This window comes from Etheostoma spectabile, chromosome 12, assembly GCF_008692095.1.
Source record: "Etheostoma spectabile isolate EspeVRDwgs_2016 chromosome 12, UIUC_Espe_1.0, whole genome shotgun sequence".
In the NCBI taxonomy this organism is placed as follows: Eukaryota; Metazoa; Chordata; class Actinopteri; order Perciformes; family Percidae; genus Etheostoma; species Etheostoma spectabile.
The window spans coordinates 215,111-226,235 of record NC_045744.1 but is presented as its reverse complement, the minus strand read 5'-3'; the positions used below and the strand labels follow the sequence as shown (position 1 = coordinate 226,235).

General features: G+C 40.3%; 1 protein-coding gene across 1 annotated transcript in view; it reads right to left on the bottom strand.

The window, feature by feature from the left end:
• Positions 1-11,125, bottom strand: part of LOC116699375 (receptor-type tyrosine-protein phosphatase N2) — a gene marked incomplete at its 3' end in the record, with an annotated part of 318,251 nt that overhangs the window by 306,154 nt on the left and 972 nt on the right.

Sequence of the window (11,125 nt, the reverse complement as noted above, 5' to 3'; positions counted from 1 at the left end):
CAGTTTACGCCTCTTGATGTAATCCCCTGTAGATTTCGAGGTGTGTTTAGGATCATTATCCATTTGTAGAAGCCGTCCTCTCCTTAACTTCAGCTTTTTCACAGATGGCATCAAGTTAGCTCCAAAATCTGCTAACATTTTATTGAATCCATTTTTCCTTCCACTCGTGAAGTGTTCCCTGTGCCACTGGCTGCAATACACCCCCCCCAATGTTTAACAGTTGGACAGAGGTTCTGAAAACTATTTTCAGTTTCAGTTTTCTAAACAACTGCTTAGAAGAAGCAATGTGGCTGATAGTTGGTGGGGGCTCAGATGAGTCTGGGCATTTAAAACCTTAAGATTGACATCACCTGGTCTTTCCAGACGATGATTGAGAACATATCCAGACGCTGTACAGGTCTCAGCTTTCCAAAGGGGGGGGGGGGGGGGGGGGGCATGCTTGAAACTTTGCAGGGGGCCCAAACTTTTGAAGATGCCATTTTTTTAGTTTTTTGTTATTTTAAAAGTGTAAATGATGGAAATAAAATCTAACCTTTTGTGACATATTGTACAAATGTCTAATCTGTCATTAGATGCCTTTTGGAGATTTTCCATCGGTTCTTGGCTTCTTAATGCATATAATACAACTTTTTACCTGGGGTGCCCCAACATTCGACCCTCGCTGTATTTGGTCAATTAAATGATTGGCTTTACTTTTTAAGGTGACCAGTCCGAGTAAACCCATTGGCCCTCTCCCTCGGGAGCAGCAGGTGTCCAAACAGATAACCTTTTACTCAGGGTAACATTTCACGGAGAAACATCTCTGGTCTACCTTTTTTGACTAGGAGCACTGTAGCCCCTAACTAAAAGTCTTAGGGGCACAGACAGAAAATGGAGGGAAGCATAACTTTTCAACGTTTTTTTCACATTTCCCCCACGTTAACTGTTTTACTGATAAATGCTTTGGTAATAAGTGCAGAAACTACAATGTGCTGTTTGATTTTAGTTCAGTCACATTTTAATTTAATGGTGCTTAACAAATTCTTTCAGATGTAGACAAAGTATTATTATTACTGTCAGTGTGTTGTTTTCCTGCCTCATACAGGCTCTCCCTCTCAGTCTCTCTTTTAGTTAACACTGAACTTCTATGGAACGGGGAGTCTCTAGGTTAACTAATAGCCCGCTTGGGAAATATTGAGTGACGAGGGAGCCATAGAGAGCACCAGTTGTTTTTTACGTGGTTAATAATTAAATATTTAGTAATATGTATTTTTTTCATAGAAGCGGTTTCTGCTCTCTGCTGTCACATTTCTACCTCTCTCACCCAAGTCAGGGAGCAGTACAGCAGCCTGTGCCAAATGTCGAAGCTGACATTTAAAATACAAATAAAAGAGTGAATGTACTCCAGCACTGCCGAGAGGGAGGGAGAGGAGGGCTAATGGGACCCGCTTTTACAACCATGCTTTTTCATTCATTAACAAGTCACGCCATACTCTAGGCTTAAGGCTGAAATTGTGTTTAACTAGTGTGTCCTGTTTAAACTGAGGTGCCTGTCCTGTCGCCTAGCAACTGCAACATTCGCAGTTCATGGAGTTTGTCTCCTTACAGTTCCGCAACCAGCTGAGTTCTCGCAGCCAGTGATCTTAAAAATGGGGTTTCGGGCCATTTTTGCCACACAAATCTCTGACTCTGAATCATCATCCGACTGTGCCACAGTAGACTCTGGTACTAGCATGCTAGCCGCATGCTCGATTATCTCTAGGACCCTCCCCCTCCACAAATTAGCTACTTACAATGGCCATTCCCTATCCTTCTCACACTTATTGGCCTGCCACAAATTTCAGATTCATTGACGCACCCCTTCCACATTTAATGAAAAAAAAGAAAAAAAGAATCACTGGTCGCATATGTGCGACTGGATGTAAAATGCAGTTGCACACTCTCAAATTTTGATCGCAAAATGTGAGCATTTGGTTGCAGTCTGGAGAAATGCAAGGACAAATATAGAACAGCTGGAGGACTTGCTAATGAAGAAAACGAGCCGGCAGGACCAAATTCAGAAGAAAAAAAAAGTGCACGCAATTCAGAGTCAGGTACCAAGAGCACTGAAATCCTAGAAAACCCCCCACAATGGACATCATGAAGGCTACAATCATTCAAACAAGATCTTCACTCGGAGATGGATGGTATACTGACAGCAATTAACAATGTTCAAACCCAGGTTATAGAATGCAGCGGCCGCATTGCTGAGGCTGAACCTCACATAGCCACAGCAGAAGATAAGATTAACACTGCAACAAGTTTTGGAAAACTGCTAAATAATAAAGTAGAGGAATTTACTTTGCCAGACCTTCAATCACCCCCGTTTCTGAAGAGGGCTCAGCGGCCATTTGCATTTATAGTAACATGTTATAATGCCTTTGTAAACCAGTTTTCTGACCTTACCATTCCATATTTCACTACAGCGAGTAACTTTATTTGACCTGGGGATCACCGGGTTCTCAAAAGCTCTGAACTGCAGCTTTTTGGGTTAGTGCCAAACATCCAATAATATCTAATTTGCAATGCTGAGCACAGCACTGACAAAATATACTGTAAATTTAATATTGATTAAAAAAATATTTTTTAATAAGTTATACTATTGCTCCAACTTAAAGAAAATGCTTCTGATAAAAAAAGCCTTCTTCATATCAAATGAATAATGTAGGATGATTCCTTGACATCAAAATGAAATGATCAAACGCTTCACCTGCCGCTGGCCTGCTGCAGTTTTGATCCAGCTCTGCAAAGCTGCAGATCTTTTGGCTGCTTCTTTGAGCTTTTTCGCTCTCTTCCTTAGTCGTGTTGCTGTGAAGCACACCGAAAAACCATTAGGCTAAAGTTTATTACATTAACCATTATGACATTAATTTATCATTTGATCACAGAATAAGCTAAAGCAACTTCTGTCAGCTTTCACTTACGTTCCATCTGCTTGTTGGTTGAAAATGGACGTAAGACGCTGACTCTGAACATTGTATAATGGAAGTGACTCAAGTGTAACATGTAATTAGTATTAATTAGTATTACATTAGTATTAATGTATTAGTTATTAGCTTTGGTTACGATTACATGCTGCACATTATTTGAAGCACAAGTGCACTTTTTTTTACTCTCCACAGAGCATTTATCATTATCTCCATAGCTTCCAAACCCCACGTGAAGGCGGAAGGGCTTGCCCTCTCTTTCAGAAGCAGGGCCAAAGATACTCTATAACTTTGATTTATGTCTGTAGCTGCTGAATCATTTACAAATAGGGATAAAGATGGATACACAAAGTGGGATAAGCCCTCTGCTTTAGAGAGGAGAACTCTGCCCAAGATCGACAAATCCCTTTGAAGCTACCAGTTACAAAAAGTTGTAGTCTTTTTTAGTCTATTTGAAAAAAAATAGTTTGTCTAGCAATATGATTTCTAGTTATAAATATCCCCAGATACTTAACTGAATCCTTTACTGGGATATTCATCACAACCATGCAAAAATAAAATTTCACATTTGGACTTCTTCAGTCTTAAATCAGAAGCCTTGGAAAATTGGTTTGAAAATTGATATTTCTTCAAAATAAGTGACAATGACAAATTAGTATGTCACAGTTTCAGTAGGAGGACCCAAATGCAAGACTCTTTCAGGCAAATGTGCAAAACCAACACACTTTATTTTGACTCTACAACTTAAAAAGTACAAACAGGACACTCACAGGAACAGACCGAGAGACAAACCAACAAGAGACAAAGGAACAGAGGAGTGTAGAAATACACAGTCCAATCCACAGAAAGACAGAGGGTTGGACATACAGTAACGAGGAACAGTTGATAGCACAACACAATAGGAAACAGGTGGGGGCAGAACTGGAGGGAAACTAACTAGACAAGAAGTGCAGACCATATAAGGGGATGGGCAGAGACAAAAACACATGACAGACAGGTAACCACAGAGCACATGAAAGACAGTAACAAGCACTAAACACAACATAATACACAAAATGGCCACAGGAAGGGCACAAAGGCAGGCCGTCACAGCAAGATCCTGACATAGTAACTAATATAAAGAAAAGAGGGGAAATAGGGCACCCCTGCCTGACCCCTCTTTTAATTTGAAATCGTTTAGAGGTAATGTGATTAAATATAACAGAGCTATTAATCTCTTTGTAGAACATACTGACAATGTCATCAGAGTTGTTACCAAAACCAAATGTCCTAAGTGTCAAAGGTCAAACTAATTTATCAACTTTTCATAAATCCATTCTAGTATAGAGAGAGTCTAGCCCTTTCTTTATCTGTTTATATGTACTACAGCCAATGTCTTGTAATGCTAAAAGAGTGATTGGACGACGATTATCAACTAATAGAGGGGCTTTATCGGGTTTGGGGATACGAGATGTAATGCCTTGCTTCGTTGTAGCTGCCATCTCCCCATGATTGATGTGTTCTTTGTACATGATTGTATGTTCTTCTGGTAATTTTTAATTTTAATTAAAGGAATCATCATTTAAAGAGAGTTGTTGAATTTCCAATGCCCTCAAAAACCTGAGGTCTCCTGAGTAGCACTTCATTTCAGAAGAATATGTTAATGGTGAGTTGATGGGGCATGAAGATGATTAACGTCTTTCATAAATCTAATGGTGAGACAAAAGGAATGTACACAGAAGGTAATTATGTGTTTGGGTGTATAAAAAAAACACCTGCAAAGATTGTCGCTAAACTGTATAGAAAGGAACGTATGAAGATCATTATATGTGAAATCAAAATGGGAGCAAGAACTGAACATTAAACTGTCAAAGAGTGATTGTTATTCTATGTGTACAACACACCTCTACCACTTCTAACAGATGGAAAGGATGGAATGGAATTTAGATGGAAGAATTTCATTTGCTTTTTTTTTTTACCTGACATTAAAAATAAATAGTTCAGCAGCAATGCTGGCGACAGTGTGGACAGATGAAGGCCAATCACTCGCATGTCTTTTGGTCATGTATAAAACTGGGATAGGGGGATTCAGGTTCTTGAGGAGATTGTCTGCTACTAGGTGGCCAAGGGGGATCCTTAGCATTCAAAAGAAGGACAAATGTATCTCTTAAAATGTTTGGTATTGGCATGTAAAAAGGCCATCACTAGGAATGTGACCCTGTGGCAGGGCACTGTAGAGGAATTACACTCCATGGACAGACTAACTTACTACCTAAAAAATGGACTACAAGAGAAAGCACGGCCTGAATCTTCAGCAGACTCAAAATGTTGTAAAAAAAGAGCTATGTGCCCCCTTTCTTCATTTTATTCTTTCTTTAACAATTTAGTTTTTATTTGTTTTTCCCATAGAAGTGTGACTTTTCAATTTGGAATTTATCACTGGAGTGCAGTGTATTATGTTCATGTAAAAAAAATTAAAATAAACATTAGACTACGCCCAGGTAAACTAAGCTTTGAGCATAATTCGTTGGATACGGGGTTGTGCACGCCGATGTCCGTGCTCCACACACAGCAGAGAGGTACAGTGTGTTCAACACATGGCACATGTATCATACAGAGAGGATTACGGCCCCTGGTGCACGCTAGTCACTGTAAGTACAATAAAACCGTTGAGAGTAAAAGGCCAGTAATTTATCAATAATTACAACAGGCAAAAACATGTAGGAAGCAATATTTATTTCCATCAGCTCTATCTGCGTGCCATCTCTTTCTCCTGCACAGCCACTTTTTTACGCAACGCGTTACTCTGCAAATGGCAAATGTTTACAGTCTAAACCAAAGCTGTCATTTTGTTGTCGTTTTATCTGATAGTTGGTCACATTTCTTTAAAATTGGGAAAACAACCTGTGATCTTTTAAGCTGCTGGCTTAAGAAACATCCTCTCCCCCGGAGCGGTAAATCCACATGGCTACTTATACACTTGAATGACTTTGCATTCTTCATTCTTGGTAGCATTGCAATTCCCCCCCCCTCATTTCCTGGTTCTCCTTCTCCAGAAAAAAACATGAAATCAAGGAGAGGGTTAACTTATCCTGCTGCAGATTTCCCTCTGAGGTCAGAAAAACAGGGGAGACACTTTGTTTCTCTCACTATGACTCGCTCTGAAGATAATCGCCTTCCCTCTCTCCCTCGCTCTACCACACACTCCCCACTTACGTAGGCTATGGCGAAAGATGTGTGTGGAGCCTCAACAGAACCATGGATCCCGCTGAATGCTGGGTTACTGTGGCCAGTAAGCTAGTTAGCCAGACACGCCAATGTAAATGTTTCATTCATTTCTTTTCTTTCTGTCTTAACTTTTGCTTTTGTATTTAATAAATAGTTTAACTCTCCAAAATGTTTTGGATCTTATTTTGTAGCTAACTACCATGTGATACTAGTGATACTGCATTGATTGTTGGTACTAAGGTGGTATTTTGTACGTAGCCTATTTATTAAATCATGTACTTGGATTTTTTAGACACAACAGAGGAAATTTGGCCTAAATTTAACTTTTTTACAGTAAAGATATTTTCTGTTAACAAGTGAGCATCCCTGTCAAATCAAATTTTATATATATATATATATATATATATATATATATATATATATATATATTATAAAATTAATATATATAAATATATATATATATATATATATAATATATACTACCGTTCCAAAAGTTTGGGGTCACATTGAAATGTCCTATTTTTGAAGAAAAGCACTGTATTTCAATGAAGATAACTTTAAACTGTCTTAACTTTGAAGAAATCCACTCTATACATTGCTAATGTGGTAAATGACTATTCTAGCTGCAGATGTCTGGTTGTTGGTGAACATCTCCATAGGTGGATAGAGGCCCATTTCCTCAACTATCACTCCAGTGTTTTCATGGTCCAATGTGTTTGCTCATTGGCTCAGAAGGCTAATTGATGATTAGAAAACCCTCGTGCAATCATGTTCACACATCTGGAAACAGTTTAGGTCATTACAGAGCACAAAACTGACCTTCCTTTGAGCAGATTGAGTTTCGGAGCATCACATTTGTGGGGTCAATTAAACACTCAAAATGGCCAGAAAAAGAGAACTTTCATCTGAAACTCGACAGTCTATTCTGTCCTTAGAAATGAAGGCTATTCCATGCGAGACATTGCTAAGAATTGAAGATTTCCTACAACGGTGTGTACTACTCCCTTCAGAGGACAGCACAAACGGCTCTAACCAGAGTAGAAAAAGAAGTGGGAGGCCGGTTGCACAACTGAGCAAGAACATAAGTACATTAGAGTCTCTAGTCTGAGAACCAGACGCCTCATAGGTCCCCAACTGGCATCTTCATTAAATAGTACCCGCAAAACACCAGGGTCAACATCTACAGTGAAGAGGCGGCTGCGGGATTCTGGGCTTCAGGGCAGAGTGGCAAAGAAAAAGCCATATCTGAGACTGGCCAATAAAAGAAAAAGATTAAGATGGGCAAAAGAACACAGACATTGGACAGAGGAAGACTGGATAAAAGTGTTGTGGACGGATGAATCCAAGTTTGAGGTGTTTGGATCCCAAAGAAGAACGTTTGTGAGACGCAGAACAAATGAAAAGATGCTGGAAGAATGGCTGACGCCATCTGTTAAGAATGGCTGACGCCATCTGTTAAGCATGGTGGAGGTAATATGATGGTCTGGGGTTGCTTTGGTGCTAGTAAGGTGGGAGATTTGTACCGGGTAAAAGGGATTCTGAATAAGGAAGGCTTTCACTCCATTTTGCAACGCCATGCCTACCCAGTGGACAGCGCTTGATTGGAGCCAATTTCATCCTACAACAGGACAATGACCCTAAACACACCTCCAAATTGTGCAAGAACTATTTAGAGCAGAGCAGGCAGTGGGTATTCTATCGGTAATGGAGGGGCCAGGCAGTCCCCAGATCTGAACCCCATTGAGCTGTTGTGGAGCAGCTTGACGTATTGTACCAAGAAGTGCCCATCCAACCAATCCAACTTTTGGGAGCTGCTTCTGGAAGCGTGGGGTGACATTCTCCAGATGACCCAACAAATAACAGCTAGAAGGCCAAAGGTCTGCAATGCTGGAATTGCTGCAAATGGAGGATTCTTTGACGAAAGCAAAGTTTGATGTAAAAAAAAATCTTATTTCAAATACAAATCATTATTTCTAACCTTGTCAATGTCTTGACTCTATTTTCTATTCATTTCACAACGTATGGTGGTGAATAAGTGGGACTTTTCAGGAAAACACAAAATTGTTTGGGTGACCCAAAACTTTTGAACGGTAGTGTGTGTGTATATATATATATATATATATATATATATATATATATATATATATAACCCAATTGTTAATTTCTTAACATTCCACCGGACTTGACATGGGTCAGGTTTGTGAACATTTTTCAAGTTATTTTTTTAATGCAGACCTTATAGTGTATGTATATTTCTTATATTGTATGTCAGGAATAATGTTTTGGCTGTTTATCACCGTGTGTGACCGCCATCTTCTAGATTTCTTCATTTTACACGCAAGGATCAAAAAGCACAGTGGTAGAGAATATCGACATTGGAATTATTTTTGCTACTGGGGTGCCATTCTGCATGTACAGCAGTGACACAAAGCCGATTGAAAATATTATAAAATCCACATTCAATATGACTTATGGCCGTTTTTAAGAGTGTGGATGTTGGAGATCGTGCAACTTTAGTTGACTTTAGTCTGTTATAAAAAAAAGAAATGCAACATTGGGGCTCAAGCCAGAATTGGCATTGAAGTTCTGGTTGAGGTCAGGCTTGGACAGAAACTTTGCGAGTTCATGTAGGGTCAGACCTGAATTTTTTAGCCTGACATTTAGCTCTAATGCACACTAATGGTTGCTAAGTTATGATTGGTTGATTACAATTGGGAAGTTCAGCAAACAGTCAATCAATTCTATTTTATAGTGAGATATTAATATAAAAATATTAAGTTAAGTTGTGTTTGTCTCTTGTCTTCTGGCTTTCTCTACATCTCATTATATGACCTTCTGTCGTGTTTACAACAAATGACCTCCATCATTTTCCTTCAGCATTCAGCTCTACCTTCTCACCGAACAATGTTATCTCTGTTTACATCTCATGAAAGATGATAACCGGTCGGGTCAGAGACTGAAGGAACTGGGCCTTTTAACAGCTTAGTTTGATTTTTAGCTCATGTAATGGCTGACCCACTTTCAGGATTTTTCCTTGTCTGATCATAAACGGGATTTCCAAATTGGCTGTCTATGTAGAGCTGGGCAATATATTGATATTATAACGTTATCGTAATATCAGGCTAGATATCTTACACTTTGGATATCGTAATATGGCATGATTATAGTCTTTTCATGTTTTTAAAGGCTGTATTACACTAAAGTGATGTAATTTTCTGAACTTACTAGACTGTTCTTGTTCTATAACTTGCCTTTTCCCACATTATATCCACATTACTGATTATTTATTACACATGCCATTGCCTAAATATTTTATGAAAGCTCCAAAGTTAAACCCTACAATATTGTTGCAATATCGATATTGAGGTATTAGTTTCTCCATTTCACCCAGTCCTAAGTCTAAGTGTGTCTATCTACAGTCCAGGTCCACCATCTACTGTCTGGAGAAGTCTAGCTGACATCAGCTCAGAACTGGTAGAAACCAGTGGGACCAGGTCCACCATCTACCGTCTGTTGGACCTAGTCCCACTGGTTTCTACCAGTTCTGAGCTGATGTTGGCAAGACTTCTCCAGACAGTAGATGGTGGACCTGGTCCCACTGGTCTCTGCCAGTTCTGAGATGATGTCAGTCAGACTTCTCCAGACAGTAGAGGGTGGACCTGGTCCCACTGGTCTCTGCCAGTTCTCAGCTGATGTCAGCCAGACTTCTCCATTTTACTGTCTACGGCCATTGTTGAAGTGGCCATAGAGTTGGCCAAGGGTTTCACAATCGTCGTTTCGGAAAGCACACGCCCCCTAGCGTTCTGTTTGTCAAATGCACCTGATGCAAAGGGTCTCAACGCTATAGGGCCGACGCCGTAGCTACGGTGTGGATTTGAAGCAGGGTTAGGGTAGGGTGACCAGACGTCCCCGGTTTCCGGGGACAGTCCCCGATTTTTGCTACCTGTCCCCGGCTGGATCTGTCCCCGGAAATGTCCCCGGTTTTCACTGTGACTGAAAGACCCGAAATTGGAATGAAAGAAAGAAAAAACTGACAAAACGGAGCCGATAATCGCACACCCTACACAGATGGTAGATGGTGGACCTGGTCCCACTGGTCTCTGCCAGTTCTGAGATGATGTCAGTCAGGCTTCTCCAGACAGTAGAGGGTGGACCTGGTCCCACTGGTCTCTTCCTGTTCTTAGCTGATGTCAGCCAGACTTCTCCAGAAAGTAGAGGTTGGACCTGGTCCCACTGGTCTCTGCCTGTTCTGAGCTGATGTCAGCCAGACTTCTCCAGACAGTAGATGGTGGACCTGATTCCACTGGTTTCTACCAGTTCTGAGCTAATGTCAGCCAGAATTCTCCAGACAGTAGATGGTGGACCTGGTCCCACTGGTTTCTACCAGTTCTGAGCTCATATCCCTACTGGACATCTTCCCATGTCAAAGTGAAATTTGCTCAATGTGTTTTTTTCTCTGCTGCTCTAAGTCTCCTTGGCCGACCGCAGCGTCTACGATCCTCAACGCTGCCCCACTTTCTGCAAGTGGACCTATAAGACCTGATGCTGGTTTGAAGGCAAAGGGTAGTAACACCAAATATTGAGGTGATCTAGATTTTGCTTTTTTTCCCCTCACTTTGCATTTTGTAAATTGATAAAAAATAAACAATCATTGTTTATATTTTTTAAACCATTCTTAGTTTACAGCATTTTTTACAGAATTTTGCACAGTACTGTATATATCAATAACAATACAGGTATGTACAGTAAAGAATGTATAGTGTAAAGTATATATGAAATAAATGAATGTATAAACGGGGACTGAGTACTGCAGCTATGTTGTTTCACTGCTCGTCTCCTCAACTGAGTCTGCTCTGTGGCTGCCATACCCTCTGTATGCTGCTTATTATATAATCTCTAAAGGAGAGAGGGGGAGGAGTAGGGGTCTGGAGACACACACACACACACACACACACACACACACACACACACAC